General features: G+C 44.4%; 1 protein-coding gene across 2 annotated transcripts in view; it reads right to left on the minus strand.

Annotated features, from left to right (window-relative positions):
- The window catches only part of LOC129843274 (proline-rich protein 36-like), a 42210-nt gene extending 35062 nt beyond the window's left edge, over positions 1–7148 (minus strand). For both annotated transcript variants that reach the window (XM_055911900.1, XM_055911901.1), the window contains exon 1: positions 7068–7148. The gene's annotated coding sequence lies outside the window, so the exon portion shown is untranslated. The remainder of the gene's footprint in view (positions 1–7067) is intronic.
- Positions 7149–19867: the final 12719 nt, after the last annotated feature.

Below are 19867 nucleotides of genomic sequence, written 5' to 3' on the forward strand. Positions count from 1 at the left end.
AGTTAGCCACCAAAGTGAGGGGGGGGGGCAGGCTGAGTTAGCTACCAAAGTGAGAGGGAGGCAGGCTGAGTTAGCTACCAAAGTGAGGGGGGGCAGGCTGAGTTAACTACCAAAGTGAGGGGGGGGGGGCAGGCTGAGTTAACTACCAAAGTGAGGGGGGGGGGGGGCAGGCTGAGTTAACTACCAAAGTGAGTGGGAGGCAGGCTGAGTTAACTACCAAAGTGAGGGGAGGCAGGCTGAGTTAACTACCAAAGTGAGGGGAGGCAGGCTGAGTTAGCTACCAAAGTGAGGGGGAGGCAGGCTGAGTTAACTACCAAAGTGAGTGGGAGGCAGGCTGAGTTAACTACCAAAGTGAGGGGAGGCAGGCTGAGTTAGCTACCAAAGTGATGGGGAGGCAGGCTGAGTTAGCTACCAAAGTGAGGGGGAGGCAGGCTGAGTTAGCTACCAAAGTGAGGGGGAGGCAGGCTGAGTTAGCTACCAAAGTGAGGGGGGGGAGGCAGGCTGAGTTAACTACCAAAGTGGGGGCAGATTTAACTTCCTATCCTTTAAGTTGGCATTGTATCCCTATCTCTTCTCCTCCCCTCTCCCCTCTCCTCTCTACTCTCCCATCTCCCTCCATCCAGCCTCTCCCCTCTCCCCTCCTACCTACTCTCCCTCCTCTCCTCTCTACTCTCACATCTCCCTCCATCCACCCTCTCCCCTCCCCTCTCCTACCTACTCTCCCTCCTCTCCTCTCTAATCTCCCTCCCTCCATCCACCCTCTCCCCTCTCCCCTCCTACCTACTCTCCATCCCTCCCCCCTCTCCCCTCCCACCTACTCTCCCCTCCCTCCCCTCTCCTTCTCTCCTCTATCCTCCAATCCCCTCCTCTCTTCAACTTGTCTGTGACGAACTGCGGCGCCTGGCTGCACATGTATGGTTTCCCCTGGATACAGTTACACTGACTGTCCAGCAGCTATATCTCTCTCTGCCACGATTCAGTGGACAACCTGACCGCCTAGCAGCTCTCAATTCAATTCATTTCAAGGGGCTTTATTGGCATGGGAAACATGTGTTAACATTGCCAAAGCAAGTGAGGTAGATAATATACAAAAGTGAAATAAACAATAAAAATGAACAGTAAACATTACACATACAGAAGTTTCAAAACAATTAAGACATTACAAATGTCATATTATATATATACAGTGTTGTAACAATGTACAAATGGTTAAAGTACACAAGGGAAAATAAATAAGCATAAATATGGGTTGTATTTACAATGGTGTTTGTTCTTCACTGGTTGCCCTTTTCTTGTGGCAACAGGTCACAAATCTTGCTGCTGTGACGGCACACTGTGGCACACTATCTCTCTCTGCCACGATTCAGTGAAAAACCCTGCCAATTCACACCTTCCCTGGGAGGGGAGGTGTGTGTCTGTGTGAAAAACCCTGCCAATTCACACACCTTCACAGGGTGGGGAGGTGTGTGTCTGTGTGAAAAACCCTGCCAATTCACACACCTTCACAGGGTGGGGAGGTGTGTGTCTGTGTGAAAAACCCTGCCAAAGGCTGGGACATTTACAAGGAGATGTACATGACAGCTGTGTGTGTGCGTGTGTGCGTGTGTGTGTGCGTGTGCGTGTGCGTGTGCGTGTGTGTGTGTGTGTGTGTGTGTGTACACTATGTCCTGTATGTATGTGTGTGAGAATGCAAGATGGGGTGGAGGGGGTGTCAAGTATCTATCCCCTGTCACTAGCTTAGCATGACGGCTAGCTAATGGCTAATGCTAACCGCTAAGCCCCTACAGCAGGTTTAGTCACTATGCTGAATGGGGTGTCGACTAACACTGGCTAGCGCTGGCTAACGCTAAACTACGCTAGGCTAATTATAGCACTTTTAAAGCACTGAATGTCTCAGGTTAAAACAGGCTGCAGCACCCAGGCTTCTCAGACCTGACAGAGGCAGATAGGTACACACACACACACACACACACACAGGAACACACACACACACACACACACACACACTCTCTCACACACACACACACACACACTCTCTCTCTCACACACACAGACACACACACTCTCTCACACACACAGACACACACTCTCTCTCTCACACACAGACACGAACACACACACACAGACACACACACTCTCTCTCTCACACACAGACACACACACTCTCTCACACACACAGACACACACTCTCTCTCTCACACACACAGACAGGAACACAGACACACACTCTCTCTCTCTCACACACAGACAGGAACACACACACACACTCTCTCACACACACAGACACACACTCTCTCTCTCACACACACAGACAGGAACACAGACACACACTCTCTCTCTCTCACACACAGACAGGAACACAGACACACACTCTCTCTCTCACACACACAGACAGGAACACAGACACACACTCTCTCTCTCACACACACAGACAGGAACACAGACACACACTCTCTCTCTCACACACACAGACAGGAACACAGACACACACTCTCTCTCTCACACACACAGACACACACACTCTCTCTCTCACACAGACACACACTCTCTCTCTCACACACACACACACTCTCTCTCTCACACACACACACACTCTCTCTCTCACACACACACACACTCTCTCTCTCACACACACACACACTCTCTCTCTCACACACACACACACTCTCTCTCTCACACACACACACACTCTCTCTCTCACACACACACACACTCTCTCTCTCACACACACACACACTCTCTCTCTCACACACACACACACTCTCTCTCTCACACACACACACACTCTCTCTCTCACACACACACACACTCTCTCTCTCACACACACACACACTCTCTCTCTCACACACACACACACTCTCTCTCTCACACACACACACACTCTCTCTCTCACACACACACACACTCTCTCTCTCACACACACACACACTCTCTCTCTCACACACACACACACTCTCTCTCTCACACACACACACACTCTCTCTCTCACACACACACACACTCTCTCTCTCACACACACACACACTCTCTCTCTCACACACACACACACTCTCTCTCACACACACACACACACTCTCTCTCTCACACACACACACACTCTCTCTCTCACACACACACACACTCTCTCTCTCACACAGACACACACTCTCTCTCTCACACAGACACACACTCTCTCTCTCACACACACACACACTCTCTCTCTCACACACACACACACTCTCTCTCTCACACACACACACACTCTCTCTCTCACACACACACACACTCTCTCTCTCACACACACACACACTCTCTCTCTCACACACACACACACTCTCTCTCTCACACACACACACACTCTCTCTCTCACACACACACACACTCTCTCTCTCACACACACACACACACTCTCTCTCTCACACACACACACACTCTCTCTCTCACACACACACACACTCTCTCTCTCACACACACACACACTCTCTCTCTCACACACACACACACTCTCTCTCTCACACACACACACACTCTCTCTCTCACACACACACACACTCTCTCTCTCACACACACACACACTCTCTCTCTCACACACACACACACTCTCTCTCTCACACACACACACACTCTCTCTCTCACACACACACACACTCTCTCTCTCACACACACACACACTCTCTCTCTCACACACACACACACTCTCTCTCTCACACACACACACACTCTCTCTCTCACACACACACACACTCTCTCTCTCACACACACACACACTCTCTCTCTCACACACACACACACTCTCTCTCTCACACACACACACACTCTCTCTCTCACACACACACAGACACGAACACACAGACACACACACGAACACACACACACAGACACGAACACACACACACAGACTCTCTCTCTCACACACACACACTCTCTCTCACACACACACAGACACGAACACACACACACAGACTCTCTCTCACACACACACACACTCTCTCTCTCACACACACACACACTCTCTCTCTCACACACACACACACTCTCTCTCTCACACACACACACACTCTCTCTCTCACACACACACACACTCTCTCTCTCACACACACACACACTCTCTCTCTCACACACACACACACTCTCTCTCTCACACACACACACACTCTCTCTCTCACACACACACAGACACGAACACACAGACACACACACGAACACACACACACAGACACGAACACACACACACAGACTCTCTCTCTCACACACACACACTCTCTCTCACACACACACAGACACGAACACACACACACAGACTCTCTCTCACACACACACACACACACTCTCTCTCACACACACACAGACACGAACACACACACACAGACACTCACACTCTCTCTCACACACACAGACACGAACACACACACACTCTCTCTCACACACACAGACAGGAACACACACACTCTCTCTCTCACACACACAGACAGGAACACACACACTCTCTCTCTCACACACACAGACAGGAACACACACACTCTCTCTCTCACACACACACCTCTATACACCTCCCTGTAAAATGTGAAGATTCACACACAGACACGAACACACACACACAGACACGAACACTCTCTCTCACACACACAGACACGAACACACACACTCTCTCTCTCACACACACAGACACGAACACACACACTCTCTCTCTCACACACACAGACACGAACACACACACTCTCTCTCTCACACACACAGACACGAACACACACACTCTCTCTCTCACACACACAGACACGAACACACACACTCTCTCTCTCACACACACAGACACGAACACACACACACTCTCTCACACACACAGACACGAACACACACACTCTCTCTCTCACACACACAGACAGGAACACACACACACACTCTCTCACACACACAGACACGAACACACACACTCTCTCTCTCACACACACAGACACGAACACACACACTCTCTCTCTCACACACACAGACAGGAACACACACACTCTCTCTCTCACACACACAGACACGAACACACACACTCTCTCTCTCACACACACAGACACGAACACACACACTCTCTCTCTCTCACACACAGACACGAACACACACACTCTCTCTCTCACACACACAGACACGAACACACACACTCTCTCTCTCACACACACAGACAGGAACACACACACTCTCTCTCTCACACACAGACATGAACACACACACTCTCTCTCTCACACACACAGACAGGAACACACACACACACTCTCTCTCTCACACACACAGACAGGAACACACACACACACTCTCTCTCTCACACACACACCTCTATACACCTCCCTGTAAAATGTGAAGATTCACACACAAGCTTCCCTTGAGAGGTAGGGAGATGAGGCCATCAATCGTTCCATTGACAGCTATTAGGGGTAGTGGTATCAGATGCTTAAAAATATATATATATATACAAAAAATATAATAATAATAATAATAACAATAATTAATACATAATATTATGATAGTCATAATAATAATACTCAAATAAAACATTTAATACAAATTAAAAGATAAGAATAAGTCTAAATCAGAACTAATTCTTATCTAAAGGCTGCAATCTCAACCTGATAATCTCCACTGGCTGAGCTAGAGCTCCCTGCAAATGAAGTGAGGGGGCTGGTACCCTATTCCCTAAGTAGTGCACTACTTTAGACCAGAGCCATGTGGCACCCTATTCCATAAGTAGTGCACTACTTTAGACCAGAGCCCTATGGCACCCTATTCCCTATTATAGTGCACTACTTTAGACCAGAGCCCTATGGCACCCTATTCCCTATTATAGTGCACTACTTTAGACCAGAGCCCTATGGCACCCTATCCCCTATTATAGTGCACTACTTTAGACCAGAGCCCTATGGCACCCCATTCCCTATTATAGTGCACTACTTTAGACCAGAGCCCTATGGCACCCTATTCCCTATTATAGTGCACTACTTTAGACCAGAGCCTTATGGCACCCTATTCCCTATTATAGTGCACTACTTTAGACCAGAGCCCTATGGCACCCTATTCCCTATTATAGTGCTCTACTTTAGACCAGAGCCCTATGGCACCCTATTCCCTATTATAGTGCACTACTTTAGACCTGTGTTGGGGGGTTGGGACCAGCTGATCCGTTCACTAAAGGTTTAAGCAGTACGTGTTTTTTTTTTTTTTTTGTCTTCATGGTGCCGTGATAATGTGTGTGTGTGTGTGTGTGTGTGTGTGTGTGTGTGTGTGTGTGTGTGTGTGTGTGTGTGTGTGGGTATGTGTGTGTGTGTGTGTGTGTGTGTGTGGGTATGTGTGTGTGTGTGTGTGTGTGTGTGTGTGTGTGTGTGTGTGTGTGTGTGTGTGTGTGTGTGTGTGTGTGTGTGTGTGTGTGTGTGTGTGTGTGTGTGTGTGTGTGTGTGTGTGTGTGTGTGTGTGTGGGTATGTGTGTGTGTGTGTGTGGGTATGTGTGTGTGTGGGTATGTGTGTGTGTGTGTGTGTGTGTGTGTGTGTGTGTGTGTGTGTGTGTGTGTGTGTGTGTGCCCATGTGCAGTTATTCTTCCCTCTACAGTCACTAAACCCTCAACAGGTGAGGCCTTCTCAGAAATGCCTGTGAACCCACATACACACACACACACACACCTTAATCCACACAGTGACCCCAAAGGGCTTTGAGCATGTGATGCCACCTCCATGCTGGCGCCTCGACACACAAATACATACACACACACAGACGGACACACACACACACACAGACACACTAAAACACCCAGTAAACCATAGAGACACGTCACATTCCTTTGGTAGGAAAATACATGAGAGAGAGAGCCTTTGACCTTACTGAGGACTGATAAGCCTGCCTGGCTTCTATAATGATAGGGGAAACATTGACATATGTGTGTGTGTGTGTGGTGTGTGTGTGTGGTGTGTGTGTGTGTGTGTGTGTGTGTGTGTGTGTGTGTGTGTGTGTGTGTGTGTGTGTGTGTGTGTGTGTGTGTGTGTGTGTGTGTGTGTGTGTGTGTGTGTGTGTGTGTGTGTGTGTGTGTGTGTGTGTGTGTGTGTGTGTGTGTATATACCTGGTAGGTTAGGTCTGAGGCAACTAGGTGCTCTACTAGGAGAGATGCCTCTGACTATACAGTCAAACAGGAAACTGATCTGTTCTCCTTCTGAACAGGACAAGAAGAATACACCAGCCCCTGGATACAGAGAGAGAGAGAGAGAAGACGAGGGAAGATGTGGGAGAGAGAGGGGGAAGATGAGGGAGAGAGAGAATGAGGGAAGATGAGGGAGAGAGAGGGAAGATGAGGGAGAGAGAGGGGGACGATGAGGGAGAGAGAGAATGAGGGAAGATGAGGGAGAGAGAGGGAAGATGAGAGAGAGAGAGAGGGAAGATGAGGGAGAGAGAGGGGGAAGATGAGGGAGGGAGAGAGAGAGGGAAGATGAGGGAGAGAGAGAGAGAGAGGGGGAAGATGAGGGAGAGAGAGAGGGAAGATGAGGGAGAGAGGATAGAAGAACATACAAACTATTACAAATTGACAACAAACGTTCCAAGATAAAAAAGGAGTCTGGTAGAAATGAGATTGATTGAAGAGAGATATGTCTCCTGACTAATGTAGACCAGCTGGTCGAACCATAAAGAGGCTGGTAGTGAAGGTTATCTGCCCTTGATGAAACACAGAGAGGTTTTGTACGGTTGTACTGTAGACAAAAAGCCCTTGGTTACGTCAACAATCTTCTAATTCAACGTGTTCCTGTCGTTGTATTAGAATAGACGAAAACACAACGTGAGGAGAAACCTCAACGTAACCAGGAGATCGTTCAGTAGACGTGTACTATAGAGACAACGTAACCAGGAGATCGTTCAGTAGACGTGTACTATAGAGACAACGTAACCAGGAGATCGTTCAATAGAGGTGTACTATAGAGACAACGTAACCAGGAGATGATTCAGTAGACGTGTACTATAGAGACAACGTAACCAGGAGATCATTCAGTAGACGTGTCCTATAGAGATAACGTAACCGGGAGATCATTCAGTAGACGTGTACTATAGAGACAACGTAACCGGGAGATCGTTCAGTAGACGTGTACTATAGAGACAACGTAACCGGGAGATCGTTCAGTAGACGTGTACTATAGAGACTACGTAACCAGGAGATCGTTCAGTAGACGTGTACTATAGAGACAACGTAACCGGGAGATCGTTCAGTAGACGTGTACTATAGAGACAACGTAACCGGGAGATCATTCAGTAGACGTGTCCTATAGAGACAACGTAACCGGGAGATCGTTCAGTAGACGTGTACTATAGAGACAACGTAACCAGGAGATCGTTCAGTAGACGTGTACTATAGAGACAACGTAACCAGGAGATCGTTCAGTAGACGTGTACTATAGAGACAACGTAACCAGGAGATCGTTCAGTAGACGTGTCCTATAGAGACAACGTAAAAAGGAGATCGTTCAGTAGACGTGTACTATAGAGACAACGTAACCAGGAGATCATTCAGTAGACGTGTACTATAGAGACAACGTAACCAGGAGATCATTCAGTAGACGTGTCCTATAGAGATAACGTAACCGGGAGATCGTTCAGTAGACGTGTACTATAGAGACTACGTAACCGGGAGATCATTCAGTAGACGTGTACTATAGAGACAACGTAACCGGGAGATCATTCAGTAGACGTGTACTATAGAGACTACGTAACCAGGAGATCATTCCGTAGACGTGTACTATAGAGACAACGTAACCAGGAGATCATTCAGTAGACGTGTACTATAGAGACAACGTAACCAGGAGATCATTCAGTAGACGTCTACTATAGAGACAACGTAACCAGGAGATCATTCAGTAGACGTGTACTATAGAGACAACGTAACCAGGAGATCATTCAGTAGACGTGTCCTATAGAGATAACGTAACCGGGAGATCATTCAGTAGACGTGTACTATAGAGACAACGTAACCAGGAGATCATTCAGTAGACGTGTACTATAGAGACAACGTAACCAGGAGATCATTCAGTAGACGTGTACTATAGAGACAACGTAACCAGGAGATCATTCAGTAGACGTCTACTATAGAGACAACGTAACCAGGATATCGTTCAGTAGACGTGTACTATAGAGACAACGTAACCAGGAGATCATTTAGTAGACGTCTACTATAGAGACTACGTAACCAGGAGATCATTCAGTAGACGTGTACTATAGAGACTACGTAACCAGGAGATCATTCAGTAGACGTGTACTATAGAGACTACGTAACCAGGAGATCATTCAGTAGACGTCTACTATAGAGACAACGTAACCAGGAGATCGTTCAGTAGACGTCTACTATAGAGACAACGTAACCAGGAGATCATTCAGTAGACGTGTACTATAGAGACAACGTAACCAGGAGATCGTTCAGTAGACGTGTACTATAGAGACAACGTAAACAGGAGATCGTTCAGTAGACGTCTACTATAGAGACAACGTAACCAGGAGATCATTCAGTAGACGTGTACTATAGAGACTACGTAACCAGGAGATCGTTCAGTAGACGTGTACTATAGAGACAACGTAACCGGGAGATCGTTCAGTAGACGTGTACTATAGAGACAACGTAACCGGGAGATCATTCAGTAGACGTGTCCTATAGAGACAACGTAACCGGGAGATCGTTCAGTAGACGTGTACTATAGAGACAACGTAACCAGGAGATCGTTCAGTAGACGTGTACTATAGAGACAACGTAACCAGGAGATCGTTCAGTAGACGTGTACTATAGAGACAACGTAACCAGGAGATCGTTCAGTAGACGTGTCCTATAGAGACAACGTAAAAAGGAGATCGTTCAGTAGACGTGTACTATAGAGACAACGTAACCAGGAGATCATTCAGTAGACGTGTACTATAGAGACAACGTAACCAGGAGATCATTCAGTAGACGTGTCCTATAGAGATAACGTAACCGGGAGATCGTTCAGTAGACGTGTACTATAGAGACTACGTAACCGGGAGATCATTCAGTAGACGTGTACTATAGAGACAACGTAACCGGGAGATCATTCAGTAGACGTGTACTATAGAGACTACGTAACCAGGAGATCATTCCGTAGACGTGTACTATAGAGACAACGTAACCAGGAGATCATTCAGTAGACGTGTACTATAGAGACAACGTAACCAGGAGATCATTCAGTAGACGTCTACTATAGAGACAACGTAACCAGGAGATCATTCAGTAGACGTGTACTATAGAGACAACGTAACCAGGAGATCATTCAGTAGACGTGTCCTATAGAGATAACGTAACCGGGAGATCATTCAGTAGACGTGTACTATAGAGACAACGTAACCAGGAGATCATTCAGTAGACGTGTACTATAGAGACAACGTAACCAGGAGATCATTCAGTAGACGTGTACTATAGAGACAACGTAACCAGGAGATCATTCAGTAGACGTCTACTATAGAGACAACGTAACCAGGATATCGTTCAGTAGACGTGTACTATAGAGACAACGTAACCAGGAGATCATTTAGTAGACGTCTACTATAGAGACTACGTAACCAGGAGATCATTCAGTAGACGTGTACTATAGAGACTACGTAACCAGGAGATCATTCAGTAGACGTGTACTATAGAGACTACGTAACCAGGAGATCATTCAGTAGACGTCTACTATAGAGACAACGTAACCAGGAGATCGTTCAGTAGACGTCTACTATAGAGACAACGTAACCAGGAGATCATTCAGTAGACGTGTACTATAGAGACAACGTAACCAGGAGATCGTTCAGTAGACGTGTACTATAGAGACAACGTAAACAGGAGATCGTTCAGTAGACGTCTACTATAGAGACAACGTAACCAGGAGATCATTCAGTAGACGTGTACTATAGAGACTACGTAACCAGGAGATCGTTCAGTAGACGTGTACTATAGAGACAACGTAACCAGGAGATCGTTCAGTAGACGTGTACTATAGAGACAACGTAACCAGGAGATCGTTCAGTAGACGTCTACTATAGAGACAACGTAACCAGGAGATCATTCAGTAGACGTGTACTATAGAGACTACGTAACCAGGAGATCATTTAGTAGACGTGTACTATAGAGACTACGTAACCAGGAGATCATTCAGTAGACGTCTACTATAGAGACAACGTAACCAGGAGATCATTCAGTAGACGTCTACTATAGAGACTACGTAACCAGGAGATCATTCAGTAGATGTGTACTATAGAGACAACGTAACCAGGAGATCGTTCAGTAGACGTGTACTATAGAGACAACGTAACCAGGAGATCGTTCAGTAGACGTGTACTATAGAGACAACGTAACCAGGAGATCATTCATTAGACGTGTACTATAGAGACAACGTAACCAGGAGATCATTCAGTAGACGTCTACTATAGAGACTACGTAACCAGGAGATCATTCAGTAGACGTGTACTATAGAGACAACGTAACCAGGAGATCATTCAGTAGACGTGTACTATAGAGACTACGTAACCAGGAGATCGTTCAGTAGACGTGTACTATAGAGACAACGTAACCAGGAGATCGTTCAGTAGACGTGTACTATAGAGACAACGTAACTGGGAGATCATTCAGTAGACGTGTACTATAGAGACAACGTAACCAGGAGATCATTCAGTAGACGTGTACTATAGAGACAACGTAACTGGGAGATCATTCAGTAGACGTGTACTATAGAGACAACGTAACCAGGAGATCATTCAGTAGACGTGTACTATAGAGACAACGTAACCAGGAGATCATTCAGTAGACGTGTCCTATAGAGATAACGTAACCGGGAGATCATTCAGTAGACGTGTACTATAGAGACAACGTAACCAGGAGATCATTCAGTAGACGTGTACTATAGAGACAACGTAACCAGGAGATCATTCAGTAGACGTGTACTATAGAGACAACGTAACCAGGAGATCATTCAGTAGACGTCTACTATAGAGACAACGTAACCAGGAGATCGTTCAGTAGACGTGTACTATAGAGACAACGTAACCAGGAGATCATTCAGTAGACGTGTACTATAGAGACAACGTAACCAGGAGATCGTTCAGTAGACGTGTACTATAGAGACAACGTAACCAGGAGATCATTCAGTAGACGTGTACTATAGAGACAACTTAACCAGGAGATCATTCAGTAGACGTGTACTATAGAGACAACGTAACCGGGAGATCATTCAGTAGACGTGTACTATAGAGACAACGTAACCAGGAGATCATTCAGTAGACGTGTACTATAGAGACAACGTAACCAGGAGATCATTCAGTAGACGTGTACTATAGAGACAACGTAACCGGGAGATCATTCAGTAGACGTGTACTATAGAGACAACGTAACCGGGAGATCATTCAGTAGACGTGTACTATAGAGACAACGTAACCAGGAGATCATTCAGTAGACGTGTACTATAGAGACAACGTAACCAGGAGATCATTCAGTAGACGTGTACTATAGAGACAACGTAACCAGGAGATCATTCAGTAGACGTGTACTATAGAGACAACGTAACCAGGAGATCATTCAGTAGACGTCTACTATAGAGACAACGTAACCAGGAGATCGTTCAGTAGACGTGTACTATAGAGACTACGTAACCAGGAGATCATTCAGTAGACGTGTACTATAGAGACTACGTAACCAGGAGATCGTTCAGTAGACGTGTACTATAGAGACAACGTAACCAGGAGATCATTCAGTAGACGTGTACTATAGAGACAACGTAACCAGGAGATCATTCAGTAGACGTGTACTATAGAGACAACGTAACCAGGAGATCATTCAGTAGACGTGTACTATAGAGACTACGTAACCAGGAGATCATTCAGTAGACGTGTACTATAGAGACAACGTAACCAGGAGATCATTCAGTAGACGTCTACTATAGAGACAACGTAACCAGGAGATCATTCAGTAGACGTCTACTATAGAGACTACGTAACCAGGAGATCGTTCAGTAGACGTGTACTATAGAGACAACGTAACCAGGAGATCATTCAGTAGACGTGTACTATAGAGACAACGTAACCAGGAGATCATTCAGTAGACGTCTACTATAGAGACTACGTAACCAGGAGATGATTCAGTAGACGTGTACTATAGAGACAACGTAACCAGGAGATCATTCAGTAGACGTGTACTATAGAGACAACGTAACCAGGAGATCATTCAGTAGACGTCTACTATAGAGACAACGTAACCAGGAGATCATTCAGTAGACGTGTACTATAGAGACAACGTAACCAGGAGATCATTCAGTAGACGTGTACTATAGAGACAACGTAACCATAGAGACAACAACATGACGGCACAACAACAACATCTTTGTTCAGTGTTTTTGTTAATAACAGAAATCTATCCGTCAAAAAAACCTTGAGAGAATGTGGAGTGTTTACATCACCTTGAGGGAGGAAGTTAACAGGGTTTTGTGTGAAGACAAAAGGTGTGTGTGTGTGTGTGTGTGTGTGTGTGTGTGTGTGTGTGTGTGTGTGTGTGTGTGTTACCATCTAGTTATTCATCTGAATAGGAATTACCATCTAGTTATTCATCTGAATAGGAATTACCATCTAGTTATTCATCTGAATAGGAATTACCATCTAGTTATTCATCAGAATAGGAATTACCATCTAGTTATTCATCTGAATAGGAATTACCAGCTAGTTATTCATCTGAATAGGAATTACCATCTAGTTATTCACCTGAATAGGAATTACCATCTAGTTATTCATCTGAATAGGAATTACCAGCTAGTTATTCATCTGAATAGGAATTACCAGCTAGTTATTCATCTGAATAGGAATTACCAGCTAGTTATTCACCTGAATAGGAATTACCAGCTAGTTATTCACCTGAATAGGAATTACCATCTAGTTATTCACCTGAATAGGAATTACCATCTAGTTATTCACCTGAATAGGAATTACCATCTAGTTATTCATCTGAATAGGAATTACCATCTAGTTATTCATCTGAATAGGAATTACCATCTAGTTATTCACCTGAATAGGAATTACCAGCTAGTTGTTCACCTGAATAGGAATTACCAGCTAGTTATTCACCTGAATAGGAATTACCAGCTAGTTATTCACCTGAATAGGAATTACCAGCTAGTTATTCACCTGAATAGGAATTACCAGCTAGTTATTCACCTGAATAGGAATTACCATCTAGTTATTCACCTGAATAGGAATTACCAGCTAGTTATTCATCAGAAGTGTTTTTGTCCCCAAGAGTTTTTGGCACCCAAACTCTCAGACGCTATATATTGCCCTGAGTGTGTGTATGTGTGTGTGTGTATATGTGTGAGTGTGACTTAGTGTGTGTTAGTTTGTGTCTGTTAGTGTGAGTGTGTTAACTGCGGGTCAGATGAAGACACACACAGGTGATAAGTCACAAGACATCCCTCTCCTCCCCCTACCCTCTACTCCCCCTCCCCTCTCCTCACCTGACACACACACAGAGCTGTGTGACAGAACCTAGACTGTACGTTATTCTTTTACAGAGGGTGATGATTTACAGTCAGGGATGGAAATTAACATATCCCACTAGTCTGAGGATAGTACTATCCAGACCAGGCTAGTAGAAAATGTGCCCAACTATCTCACTAGTCTGAGGATAGTACTATCCAGACCAGACTAGTAGAAAACGTGCCCAACTATCCCACTAGTCTGAAGATAGTACTATCCAGACCAGGCTAGTAGAAAATGTACCCAACTATCTCACTAGTCTGAGGATAGTACTATCCAGACCAGACTAGTAGAAAACGTGCCCAACTATCCCACTAGTCTGAAGATAGTACTATCCAGACCAGGCTAGTAGAAAATGTACCCAACCCACTAGTCTGAAGATAGTACTATCCAGACCAGACTAGTAGAAAACGTGCCCAACTATCTCACTAGTCTGAGGATAGTACTATCCAGACCAGACTAGTAGAAAACGTGCCCAACTATCTCACCAGGCCATTTTGTCTTTACAAATACAGCACGGCACAGATTATTACCTGGGCTATGTTCCCCATCCCTGTTTACTGTCCACAGGGACACGGACTCACAGAGCATTTCTCTAATGAACCAACACTCACATTCTATTTGTTCTATTTCTCTAATGAACCAACACTCCCATTCTATTTGTTCTATTTCTCTAATGAACCAACACTCCCATTCTATTTGTTCTATTTCTCTAATGTAACAACACTCACATTCTATCTGTTCAATTTCTCTAATGAATCAACACTCCCATTCTATTTGTTCTATTTCTCTAATGTAACAACACTCACATTCTATCTGTTCTATTTCTCTAATGAACCAACACTCACATTCTATCTCTCCTATTTCTGTAATGTAACAACACCCATTCTATCCCTCCTATTTCTCTAATGAACCAACACTCACATTCTATCTGTTCTATTTCTCTAATGAACCAACACTCACATTCTATCTCTACTATTTCTTTAATGAACCAACACTCACATTCTATCTGTTCAATTTCTGTAATGAACCAACACTCACATTCTATCTCTCCTATTTCTGTAATGAACCAACACTCACATTCTATCTGTTCTATTTCTCTAATGAACCAACACTCACATTCTATCTGTTCTATTTCTGTAATAAACCAACACTCACATTCTATCTGTTCTATTTCTCTAATGTACACTTGAGCACATGGGCCAGCACACACCCTTCATTCTGGACATGTCATTCCCCAACTGCTGTTCTGAGGGCAGCTGGTAATATGTAAATGATGTGGTGGAGAGGGCCGAGGTGATTGGTCTGAGATGGCTCTAGGGGGAGTGGTATTTATAGAATGAAGAAACAAGACACTCTTATTAAGTCCCCCCCCCCCCCCCCCCACACACACACAGACACTTCAGGTAAACACACACACACACACACACACACACACAGTTCAGGTAAACACACACACACAGTTCAGGTAAACACACACACACACACACACACACACACACACACACACACACACACACACACACACACACACAGTTCAGGTAAACACACACACACACACACACACACACACACACACACACACACACACACACACACAGTTCAAGTAAACACACACACACACACACACACACACACACACACACACACACACACACACACACACACACACACACACACACACACAGTTCAGGTAAACACACACACACACACACACACACACGGTTCAGGTAAACACACACACACACACACACACACACACACACAGACAGACAGACAGACAGACAGACAGACAGACAGACAGACAGACAGACAGACAGACAGACAGACAGCTCGTATAATCTGGAACAAACTGTAAATGTGTGTGTGTGTGTTTATTATGAAAACCTATTTGATATGCCTGCAGTTCAGTGTTACCCTGCGGACTTAATAAACCAGTAGATATGAGGGTCTGATATACCAACCAACTATACTGTACTGTACTCAGATACCAACTATACTGTACTGTACTCAGATACCAACTATACTGTACTGTACTCAGATACCAACTATACTGTACTGTACTCTGATATACCAACTATACTATACTCTGAGATACCAACTATACTATGCTATACTATACTCTGAGACACCAACCATACTCTACTATACAATACTCTGATATACCAACTATACTATACTATACTCTGATATGCCAACCATGCTATGCTATACTATACTCGGAGATACCAACTATACTGTACTGTACTCAGATACCAACTATACTGTACTGTACTCAGATACCAACTATACTGTACTGTACTGTACTCAGATACCAACTATACTGTACTGTACTCAGATACCAACTATACTGTACTGTACTCAGATACCAACTATACTGTACTGTACTCAGATACCAACTATACTGTACTGTACTCAGATACCAACTATACTGTACTGTACTGTACTCAGATACCAACAATACTATACTGTACTGTACTCAGATACCAACTATACTGTACTGTACTCAGATACCAACTATACTGTACTGTACTCAGATACCAACTATACTGTACTGTACTCTGAGATACCAACTATACTGTACTATACTCAGATACCAACTATACTGTACTGTACTCAGATACCAACCAACTATACTGTACTGTACTCAGATACCAACTATACTGTACTGTACTCAGATACCAACAATACTATACTGTACTCAGATACCAACTATACTGTACTGTACTCAGATACCAACTATACTGTACTGTACTCAGATACCAACTATACTGTACTGTACTCAGATACCAACTATACTGTACTGTACTCAGATACCAACCAACTATACTGTACTGTACTCTGAGATACCAACTATACTCTACTGTGCTGTACTCAGATACCATCTATACTGTGCTCTGAGATACCAGCCAACTATACTGTACTCTGAAATGCCAACTATACTGTACTCTGAAATGACAACTATACTGTACTGTACTCAGATACCAACAATACTATACTGTACTGTACTCAGATACCAACAATACTATACTGTACTGTACTCAGATACCAACAATACTATACTGTACTGTACTCTGAGATACCAACTATACTATACTATACTGTACTGTACTCAGATACCAACTATACTGTACTGTACTCAGATACCAACAATACTATACTGTACTGTACTCTGAGATACCAACTATACTATACTGTACTGTACTGTACTCAGATACCAACTATACTGTACTGTACTCAGATACCAACAATACTATACTGTACTCAGATACCAACTATACTGTACTGTACTCAGATACCAACAATACTATACTGTACTGTACTCTGAGATACCAACTATACTATACTGTACTGTACTGTACTCAGATACCAACTATACTGTACTGTACTCAGATACCAACAATACTATACTGTACTCAGATACCAACTATACTCTACTGTACTGTACTCAGATACCAACAATACTATACTGTACTGTACTCAGATACCAACTATACTATACTGTACTCAGATACCAACAATACTATACTGTACTGTACTCAGATACCAACTATACTGTACTATACTCAGATACCAACTATACTGTACTGTACTCAGATACCAACTATACTGTACTGTACTGTACTGTACTCAGATACCAACAATACTATACTGTACTCAGATACCAACTATACTGTACTGTACTCAGATACCAACTATACTGTACTGTACTCAGATACCAACTATACTGTACTGTACTCAGATACCAACTATACTGTACTGTACTCAGATACCAACTATACTGTACTGTACTCAGATACCAACTATACTGTACTGTACTCAGATACCAACTATACTGTACTGTACTGTACTCAGATACCAACAATACTATACTGTACTGTACTCAGATACCAACTATACTGTACTGTACTCAGATACCAACAATACTATACTGTACTGTACTCTGAGATACCAACTATACTGTACTGTACTCAGATACCAACAATACTATACTGTACTGTACTCAGATACCAACTATACTGTACTGTACTCAGATACCAACTATACTGTACTGTACTCAGATACCAACTACACTGTACTCTGAGATATCAACCAACAACAAAATACTGTAGTCAGTTGGGGAGAAGAGAGAACGATAGAGAGACAGGGACAATGTACTGCTGGGATGGAACAAAAACCTGCACACCTCGAATTCTCCAGGACCAGGGATGGAGGACAGTGAACTAACTACCTGATGAACTGTCACTATGGAGATATGGACCAGGGATGGAGGACACAGACCTGATGAACTGTCACTATGGAGATATGGACCAGGGATGGAGGCCACAGACCTGATGAACTGTCACTATGGAGATATGGACCAGGGATGGAGACCACAGACCTGATGAACTGTCACTATGGAGATATGGACCAGAGATGGAGGCCACAGACCTGATGAACTGTCACTATGGAGATATGGACCAGGGATGGAGACCACAGACCTGATGAACTGTCACTATGGAGATATGGACCAGAGATGGAGGACACAGACCTGGTGAACTGTCACTATGGAGATATGGACCAGGGATGGAGGACACAGACCTGATGAACTGTCACTATGGAGATATGGACCAGAGATGGAGGACACAGACCTGGTGAACTGTCACTATGGAGATATGGACCAGAGATGGAGGACACAGACCTGGTGAACTGTCACTATGGAGATATGGACCAGGGATGGAGGACACAGACCTGATGAACTGTCACTATGGAGATATGGACCAGGGATGGAGGACACAGACCTGATGAACTGTCACTATGGAGATATGGACCAGAGATGGAGGACACAGACCTGATGAACTGTCACTATGGAGATATGGACCAGGGATGGAGGACACAGACCTGATGAACTGTCACTATGGAGATATGGACCAGGGATGGAGGACACAGACCTGATGAACTGTCACTATGGAGATATGGACCAGAGATGGAGGACACAGACCTGATGAACTGTCACTATGGAGATATGGACCAGGGATGGAGGACACAGACCTGATGAACTGTCACTATGGAGATATGGACCAGGGATGGAGGACACAGACCTGGTGAACTGTCACTATGGAGATATGGACCAGGGATGGAGGACACAGACCTGGTGAACTGTCACTATGGAGATATGGACCAGGGATGGAGGACACAGACCTGGTGAACTGTCACTATGGAGATATGGAATTATTTTGGAATTCTTATTAAAAGTAGCTAACTCATTGACACAGTGGGTTCGATTCTCAAAAGTAGTGCACTACATAGGGAATAGAACCCATAGGGCCCTGGTGAAAAGTAGTGCACTACATAGGGAATAGAACCCATAGGGCCCTGGTGAAAAGTAGTGCACTACATAGGGAA

Source organism: Salvelinus fontinalis, unplaced genomic scaffold (assembly GCF_029448725.1).
Source record: "Salvelinus fontinalis isolate EN_2023a unplaced genomic scaffold, ASM2944872v1 scaffold_0103, whole genome shotgun sequence".
Taxonomy (NCBI): Eukaryota; Metazoa; Chordata; class Actinopteri; order Salmoniformes; family Salmonidae; genus Salvelinus; species Salvelinus fontinalis.